Below are 9,017 nucleotides of genomic sequence, written 5' to 3' on the forward strand. Positions count from 1 at the left end.
CTTTCATGACTCAATAGTGACTCAATAGGACTCGAGTTGAGTTGCCTCCTTTAAAAATCCAGCTGTGGAAGAAAAGGGGCTACTGGTGAGGGGTGTGTGTCAAAGTTCTTCTTTAATGCTCCCCTGATGTCCCCACTCATCTGCAAACAGGGCAAGAGAGGGTGGGAAGGACTGTGAGAGAGCCGGGACAGAAGCGGCAAGAGGGAGGAGGGTCATGTGCAGCAGCTGTGAAGCTTACCAGATCCTTGGCAGCTCTACTCAGAAGTAGTTTCATTGCAGTAAGTCATTCAGTGAGGCTCCCAAGTAACAATGGAGCCATGCAGTTGGCAAGCAAGATTGCTACAATCTGCCCCCCCCAGCTTCCCTGCCTCCTCCCCCTCCCTGGGCTTCTCCAGCCAATTGTAGGCAAGAACCCCCTTGGCCTCCTCCTTCTGCCCTGCCTCAACCAAAGAAAGTATCAGAATGCCCATCCTTTGTCCAATGATCATTGGTTCCTTACTTCCTATCAGAGATGGGCAAAAGAGCTCTCTTCCATGTCCCACCCTTCCACCCATGCAAAAGAAAAACTTTAACCTTCCCTTCTCTCCTGGATGGAACTTCCCTGCTGCTCACCCAGACTGAATGATAGCCCCATGAGTTTTTTCACGCCATGCCAGTAAGCAAGCACACCCAAACACAGACAGACTCGAGTCTGCATGTGTGGGAATGAGTGCCAAGTCATGGGGCCCTTGACTCGAGTGTTTTCCAAGTCTTCCATGCACGTGACTCATAAGTCCACGCATCAGTGAAAAACACACATTTTTGTGACTCAAGTTCCTATCCCTGCTTCTACTGGTGCCCAAAGATTTGGATACAGCACCAGCAGGATGACGCAGGCCTCCCACCAGTGCTGCCTACTCTTGAGTCATCGAAAAGCACTTTAGGGTACTTTTACGACTGCTAGCTCCAGCAGAGTGGGTGCTGTCATGGCACTAGCAAAGAATAGGATTGCACTGTGAACTTGTTTTGAGGTCAGTCAAGATAAACATATAATAGCAAACAGGGTGTGCGTGTGCGTTTTACTACTTTGCACAAAATATGCCATGTATAAAAAAGAAAGACCAGCTCAGTCTGCGTCTCTTGGTCACACTGGGCTTCCAGTGTAATGTATCTTTTTCAAGGAAGTATGATAAATCAGAACTCCAGCACAGCACAGAATTCAGAGAGGGGAACTGAAACATTTCAAGATCCAAAAAATTTCCCAATTTGGATTTCTTGTGGAAATTTTGCTTGTTAAATTAGCCATTCAAATTTCAGAAGCAAAAATTTGACATCAAAATTCACTAACAGCCCAGTCCCATCCCCTGCCAGCCCAGAGCATGCAACGCTGCCATCACAGCCTGCTCGGCATGCTGTGGGCTGGCTGGGGACCGGTGGCATCACAAGTGGAGGTTGATGGGGCAGGCAGCCCCTGGTGGCACCCCCAGAAGAGAGTGACACAGCACACTGCTCTTTGGTGATCTCAGGCCCGCTCTTGACCTGGCCACTTCCTGCACCTGCTGGTCATCATGTTTTCACCACTTCTGGCAAGAACAAGTGAGAACAAGGCCCAAATAATGCCAAATGGAGGGAATCCAGAGGTGGGATATCGCATTTAATGCAATGTGATAGCCCAGAAGATTGGGGGCGATGTGATGACATAATTATGTCATCCCTGAACTTCTGGGATGCCGTAAGCATGCCCTGTGTGACACCTGTGTCAGGGACACCTCTAACAGGAACCAGACAGTCAAGGAGAGATAAGTAATTTTCTACTTACCTACCCAAAGGCACCCTGGTTCCCAATGGATCCCTTCAGACCTATACCAGGTATTTTACTGGCATAAGTCTGAAGAGCCTCTGGAGGAAGGTCTGAGCTGGGAAGGGTAGATAAGATCCAGCCTGTGTGGCCGCTGCCATGATCCGCCCCAGCCCACTTCTGCCCTGGCCCAGCCCACACCTGGCTGCTCCTCCTCCCTTGATCTACCCTGCCACTGACTTACCAGCGACAGCTGTTCTGCAGGCTGCTGTTGCCCTTGTGTGTCCTCCAGGACTTTGCACTGGTAGTGGCAGCCTTCAGAATGGTGGAGTGGCTGCCACGTCAGGAACATGTGCAACCTCTTCCCCCTTCTGGTATTATTTATGAAAGTTACTCTGGTTTATGAACAAAGGAAAGTTCACATCATTAACATGGGGACAAAACAGCCTCCTGGATACTGAGTCCAATGCCCTCTTTTCTTGTGCCCTTCTCTTTCCAGGCATCATTCATTTCCACCTATCCACAGTCACCCAGTCACAGTCAAGGGAGCCATTTATGTCTCCTGTCCATGCTACTGACTGTCTATCCTACTGACTGGCACCTTAGTAAAGGCAAGGAAAGATTTTACTTACTCCTCTCTTAGTCCTATCTCAGTCTAAGAGCATTTATTTCCATTTAGATATGTACTGGATGCTTTTCCCTCTTTATATCTTTCCCACTCAAAAAAAAGTCAAAGAATTAAAAAAAAAGCATCTTTAACAGCTAAAGGATAAATGTATCTTTTAAAAGTAGGCTCCAGGAGAAGAGATTGCATTAACCTTTCGGATAACCGGAAGCATATTAATCTCACCCCCTGCAGACTTTGTTGCCTTTCTCCCCTTCCTCCTTAAATTTGGGAACATCCGTTAGCAAAGCAGCGTCTGATTAGCAAAAGTATTTAGTAAGCTAATGTTCACTGTCCACAGCAGGAGGCTCACACAGCTTGGCTGATGAGAAATGAACTGCCTGAAGCGAGCTTTTAATGGCAACTAATTTCCCATATTTGATACTTAGCTCAGCCAACTAATATGTAGCTCAACCGTGACAAGACAATCACAGTTAGTTTTGAAAATCCTTTAATCTGGGATGCAAAACAGTATGCTCAGGGCTATAATGAACTTCTGAGATTATGTGCTGGCTAGTTCTTTTTTGGCTAGGCAAGGTTTAAGAAGAAGGCACGGATTCCGACTTCCCCCTGTGACAGGCAGAGATGAGGATTACCTGCTAACAAACTCCACCTGCTACCCAGGTTAAGAAAGGTCAAGGAAACGACCTTCTCTTCCAATAACCCAAAGGACATGGCAATAAACAGCAACACTATCCATGGCTTTTAAATCTATTGATCTTGTAATTCGTAAATGTGCTTAAAACAGCTACCGTGTATTATGTACTACAGGAGCTTCATCTTTGACAAATCCCATTACTCTATCTCATTACACAGTGAATTATTAAACAGAACACTTAACCTAATTACATATGATTGTCATGAAACATGAAGGCATCTTTACAGAACTCTTTCCTATCTGTTGTTTTCAGAGCTGCTACTTTGCTGGAGCATGTTCTCCTTCTCGTTCTCTTTTCTCTCCCTGTCCATATAGTTCTTCTCAAACAAACACAGCCTGTCACTGTCTAAGAATGTTCAGCTTCCCCATTTTCAAAATGTTCATAGACATGAATGCATTGCAATCACTTAAGCGGGAACACAAGTTTAGAAGAATGGGAGGGTCTATATTGATGTTACAGTAAATGGTCAAGGTGTGTTGGACGTCAACATTTGCGTGAAACCCAGATTCATTTTGAAAATGTACAAAATCTCAGAGCTAGATCAATAAATGCTCACAGGCACCGAAACAACTGCTGTCATTCACATCATGCGCATTTCTTTTAAAAAGTGAATAAAATATATATATCTCTTCTGGGCAATCACAAATTTCATTTGGAATTGTGTCGGCTTCACATGTGAATGTTGATATTGTGGACATTCAGTATAATAAAAATATGTCACATTGATGAACATATGAAGTTACCCTGTACAACACCAAGACACTACCCCAGGGTTGTATGATCTGCAGGCAAAGAATATCCTAAGTCACAGGGCTACAGCTCATTCCCTGATATGTGTGTGAATGTGTATGCAAAAGGTATATGACTATGGCCCAAATCCTAACCAACTTTCCAGGGCTGAAACAGCTGTGCTAATGGGGCATGTGCTGCATCCTGCAGTTGGGGGGCAGTCAGAGAGGCCTCCTCAAGGTAAGGGAAAGTTCATTCCCTTACATTGGAGCTGGAAAGTTGGTTAGGATTGAACCCTATGTGAGATTGAACCCTATGTGTATATCCTCTCCTCCCTCAAATATTTTATCATATTTTCTAACAATGTATATTTTCTTCCACATGCATGGATTAAATAGGATATGATTAGAAACAGTTTTGGTCTTAGCCTTGCTTACCATTTTTCAGTTCGAAGAGAGCCACACTGCTCTATTTATGCTTCAGCGATGATAAAAGTCTTAGACTGTCTTATAAATCACTTGAAATTGCACGTCTGATGCTTACTGTGGTGGATGGCTAACATAACCCAGAGCCTCAGTACTGTCAAGACCTCACTGGTGGGCTGCTCCTAATCCCAGTGATTGAAGCGTGCATCTGGGAAGTCCAATAAGATAATTACTGGCTATCCCTTTCAGGGAATTATCAGATCTTCAAAGCTGGACTGGTGGGTTTCACTCAGCCCATGAGAAACACAATGACCTCATCTATGGCTGATTTATGGGAATAGTTCTTGCTGTATATCATAACCTGCACTTTCTAAATTACCAGGAGATACTTCGCATACCTGCTTCAGTTAAATCTGCCCCTGAGAGCACAATTTACCAGAATAACCTTACACATAAAAATAACTTATTTCATGCAGCGAAGCAACAATAATCAAGTAAATGATGTTACTTTAATGAGGCAACATCACTCAGGCAAAATGAGGCAAGCATGTTACATGATTTGCAAACGTTTTGTAGACTCTTTTTTTTTCTTTTCAAAGGTATGCATGCCAAAGTATCAGATTTTCTGCCAGAATTTATCATGGTCAAACCTCCTCCCTCGCAGCCCAATCCTAACTAGATCTGGCACAGCCAGACCGCATGGCCTGTTCTGCATATGGCACCAGCTGGGAGCTGACTGGAGATCTCCTCCAGGTAAGGGAAGATTTTCCCCTTACCCCAAGCAACACCCCAGCCTTCCCTATGGGGCTACTTGGATCTGTGCAATGGGCAGCCCAATCGTCCCCTTCCCCTGTGTAAGGAAAGTAGCCCTGCAATGCAGCTACTCAATTCTGCACCCGCTATTGAGTGGGCACACGCTAATAAGTGGGCACAGAGTCACAGAGTTCCATGTCAAGCTGAGAAGCTTGACGTGGGGCTCTGGATCTGGTGGAGCTGAGCTCCACCTGTCCTGCCTCCCTCCATTTCCACTCCCTCCCCCTGCCATGCCTCTTCCCCACCCTCCGCCCACCTCCCTGCACCCCTGAATGCCTCCTCCCTGCCTCCCCCTACACCTCTACTCACCTCTCTGCCGCCAGGTGGTCTGGGCAACTGGCCTCCCACCAGTGCTGGCCCAGCATGAGCTTGCACTGGGCTAGCTCTGGCGCTGGGCTGGTACTAAACCCCACAGACATGCCTTGCAGCACATTTGTGACAGTGCGTGCCAGTGGTAAGCCGTCGCTCAGAGCTTAGGTTTGGTCTCTTAGCTGGTGGAAGTCCAAACAGTGTCGTGTAAGGCTGCCTGGCCTGGGCCTGATCTGCTCCCACCCCTTTCTGGGCCTGATCCTCCCCCTGTTCCATCTGAACCACCCAGTAACACTACCTTCCCAACACCCTCCCCACGCCTAAGTGCCACGAGGTGCCTTATCTGCCTATGTTGGCAGTATCCAAATGCAGCACTGATGCTGCTTACTTGTCAGGTGTTGTGCCTTACTGCACCTTTGCAAACCTTCCACCAGTGCAGGGACTGTTGCATTGGCGGCGCTCCCAGTTTAGATTGTGCTCTCAGTTTGATTCATAATTGAGGTCAGTAAACAGAACTATCCCCTCACCCCCAATGGAGAAATAGTTTATTTTGATCCCAGTTACAAGTCAAATTGCATACTGGAGCCTGATTTACCCTTAAGACATTACTGGAGTGACCTTTATGGGATACAAGCCATGATGTGTATGCGCAACCTCCTGATTTTAGGAATGGGTTAAGTCAGAATGCCAGATGTAGGGGAGAGCACCAGGATGAGGTCTCTTGTTATCTGGTGTGCTCCCTGGGGCATTTGGTGGGCCGCTGTGAGATACAGGAAGCTGGACTAGATGGGCCTATGGCCTGATCCAGTGGGGCTGTTCTTATGTTCTTATGTTCTTATGTTCTTACCTTATCAAATTCATGATGATGACACAAACCTCCAAAAGCCTACTCCTCATCACCTGTCAGTTTTCAAAGCCTCTTCTCCTCACCCTCCCATGATCCCCAACCCTTTCCCTGTCACCTGCTTATCTGATTGATGCTCTGATGGCAGTGGGAGGAAGGAAGAGAAGTTTCTTGCCATCTTCTTGCCTTCGGTTGCTGTTACAGGTAGTAACAGGTGTCAGTAGCCCTGGGAAATGTAGTTAAGGCCACTGACATCCACAGGAGAAAAGAACTGGGAAACACGAATACAAGAAAATGAGGAGGTGCACAATGTGTTCAAATGTGCAGTTCAAATAAAATGTTACTTAGTAATGTCAGTGGTTAAAATAAGATTTATTCTTCTTGTACTGCAACAAGATTTCTGTTCAAATTCTGTGCTGGATGAAATAAAAGGCTGTGATTGCAAGTTGGGCTTGAATAGAAAAGTGGTTACAAGGTAGCAGCCCCAAGGATGTTGCAATTTAAAAAGCAGTTAGGACGCTGTCACGCTCGGAGCTGATTCCCACATGCATGTGCATCACTTGGTTTCTCTATACTTGGTGTTTGGCAGCTGAATGTGTTCCACTGGGAAGCATTGCATATGCAGTGATATGAAGTGATGTGGAAGGTCTTATCATTATACATGTTTCACTGAAAACCTCAGACCAGTTATTCTCAAACTGTGGATCAGAACCTAATAGGTGGGTCATGAGCCAAATTTAGGTGGGTCGCCATTCATTACTATGTGTATTTTTTATTTTATCTTATATTTAATATATTAGACCTGATGGTATATGACTGCATTTCTGTACTTTTACAGTTGTACAGTTGTACAGTTACAGTTCTGTACTTTTAACAGGCTACAGTGTATATGCTTTTAACAATGATAGTCAATGGGCTTACTCCTGGGTAAGTGTGGATAGGATTGCAACCTTTGGCATGTTTGGGGGATGTTTTTTAAACAGCTCAGCAACTGCTTGGGAGGATTAGGGGGGTTCTTCTTTATTTTAAATAAATTTTTAAATTTATAAGAACATAAGAACAGCCCCACTGGATCAGGCCATAGGCCCATCTAGTCCAGCTTCCTGTATCTCACAGTGGCCCACCAAATGCTCCAGGGAGCACACCAGATAACAAGAGACCTGCTTCTTCGTGCCCTTCCTTGCATCTGACATAGCGCATTTCTAAAATCAGGAGGTTGCAAGTATACATCATGTACACTTATTGTAAACTTTTTAACCCATTTTTGCCCAGCCCACAGGTGAACACATTTGATGCAACTTTGGGCAGAAATAGCTTAATTAATTAGATTTTATTTTGTTGCGTGGGGGGGGGGGTGTTAACAATTTTCCTTCTTGATGATGTCACTTGCAGCCATTACATCATTTCCAGGTAATGACATCATTTCCGGTGGGTTTCGACAGATTGTCATTCTAAAAAAGTGAGTCCTGGTGCTAAAAAATTCGAGAACCACTGCTATAGATGCTTTCATTTCACCTCATACTTCCTGAAATATCTCATTGTGTTAAAAGTTCCATTGTGTAAATGTGCATACATGTGAGTATAGGACTGCAGGCAAAAGACGCAGTCTGAGCACACATGTAAGCAAGTTGATTCAACTGAACTTAACTGAGAAGTATCAGTAGACATGTTTCCAATCAAGCTGCAAGATTCTTCATATCCACCTGCTATTGTGAAGCATGTGGCAGAGTTTTGTACAGTGCCTATATTGCCTAATAATTAAACACCTATTAGCAAAATAAAATGCCCCAATAGTCTTTCTGGTGTTGTTTGCAATTTCACATTAAATTCTGATTTTTCAACCACATAAAAAAAAAACCCCAGATATTAATGCACACCCAGACCTCTGAGAAGAGAGCCTTGGATTACACTCAAGAAGGCAAAGAGAGGGGTGTGTGTGTCTGTAGGCAAATCTAATTGTGCCCCTTGCCCTACATAATTTACATAACTTAGATTGATGAGATAGGAAGGAAAATGTTCTTACAATGCAAGAAGATAGGAATTTGGGGATTTAAGCAGGAAGCACATCGAAATGAGCTGTCTGAGATAATTATGAAACACATACTTCATATGTTTTCATTAGATATTGCTATTATACTACACATGGTAATGGGGTTTGATTAAACTACCTCTCAGTATAGAAAGGCTGGCATGAATTGCCAAGGAACCCAGTTCATTCTATTTTAGAACCTCAGCAGGATTTTCCAAAGTGTGGGTTTACTCTCCAGGTACATTTGAGTTAATAAATTGGACTAAAATGAAAATTACTGAAGTGGGGAGTAGGGAATGACAGAAGGTTACGCTTGCTATTCGCTGATACCACCTCACTTCTTTGTAGTTCACAGGAATGGTTGGCAACCTTCAGTCTCGAAAGACTATGGTATAAGCCTACAGCACCCGGTATTCCCAGGCGGTCTCCCATCCATGTACTAACCAGGCCTGACCCTGCTTAGCTTCCAAGATCAGATGAGATCAGGCATGTGCAGGGTAATGGCAGCACCTCAATCCTAGAAAGTGAACCAGAAGAGAAATCAGTGGATCATTCAGTACTATATGGATAAGGAGTGGGCCCGGCCAGGGAACATAATGGCCTACAGCAGAAGGGCCAGAAACAAGCCCCCTCACAGACTGGGCCTTTCTGGACAAAGGAAATGTGGGCAGGTGGGAGCTGTATCTTCTTGTGTGAGCTATACTAATAGCACAATCCTAGGCATCAGGCTTACAGCCCAAATCCTAACCAATCCCTCTCCCCCACATC

At 44.9% G+C, this 9,017-nt stretch overlaps 1 pseudogene; it reads right to left on the minus strand.

Moving 5' to 3' along the window:
• Positions 1 to 8,644: 8,644 nt before the first annotated feature.
• LOC136650076 (5S ribosomal RNA) lies at positions 8,645 to 8,761 on the minus strand (annotated as a pseudogene).
• Positions 8,762 to 9,017: the final 256 nt, after the last annotated feature.

This window comes from Tiliqua scincoides, chromosome 4, assembly GCF_035046505.1.
Source record: "Tiliqua scincoides isolate rTilSci1 chromosome 4, rTilSci1.hap2, whole genome shotgun sequence".
In the NCBI taxonomy this organism is placed as follows: domain Eukaryota; kingdom Metazoa; phylum Chordata; class Lepidosauria; order Squamata; family Scincidae; genus Tiliqua; species Tiliqua scincoides.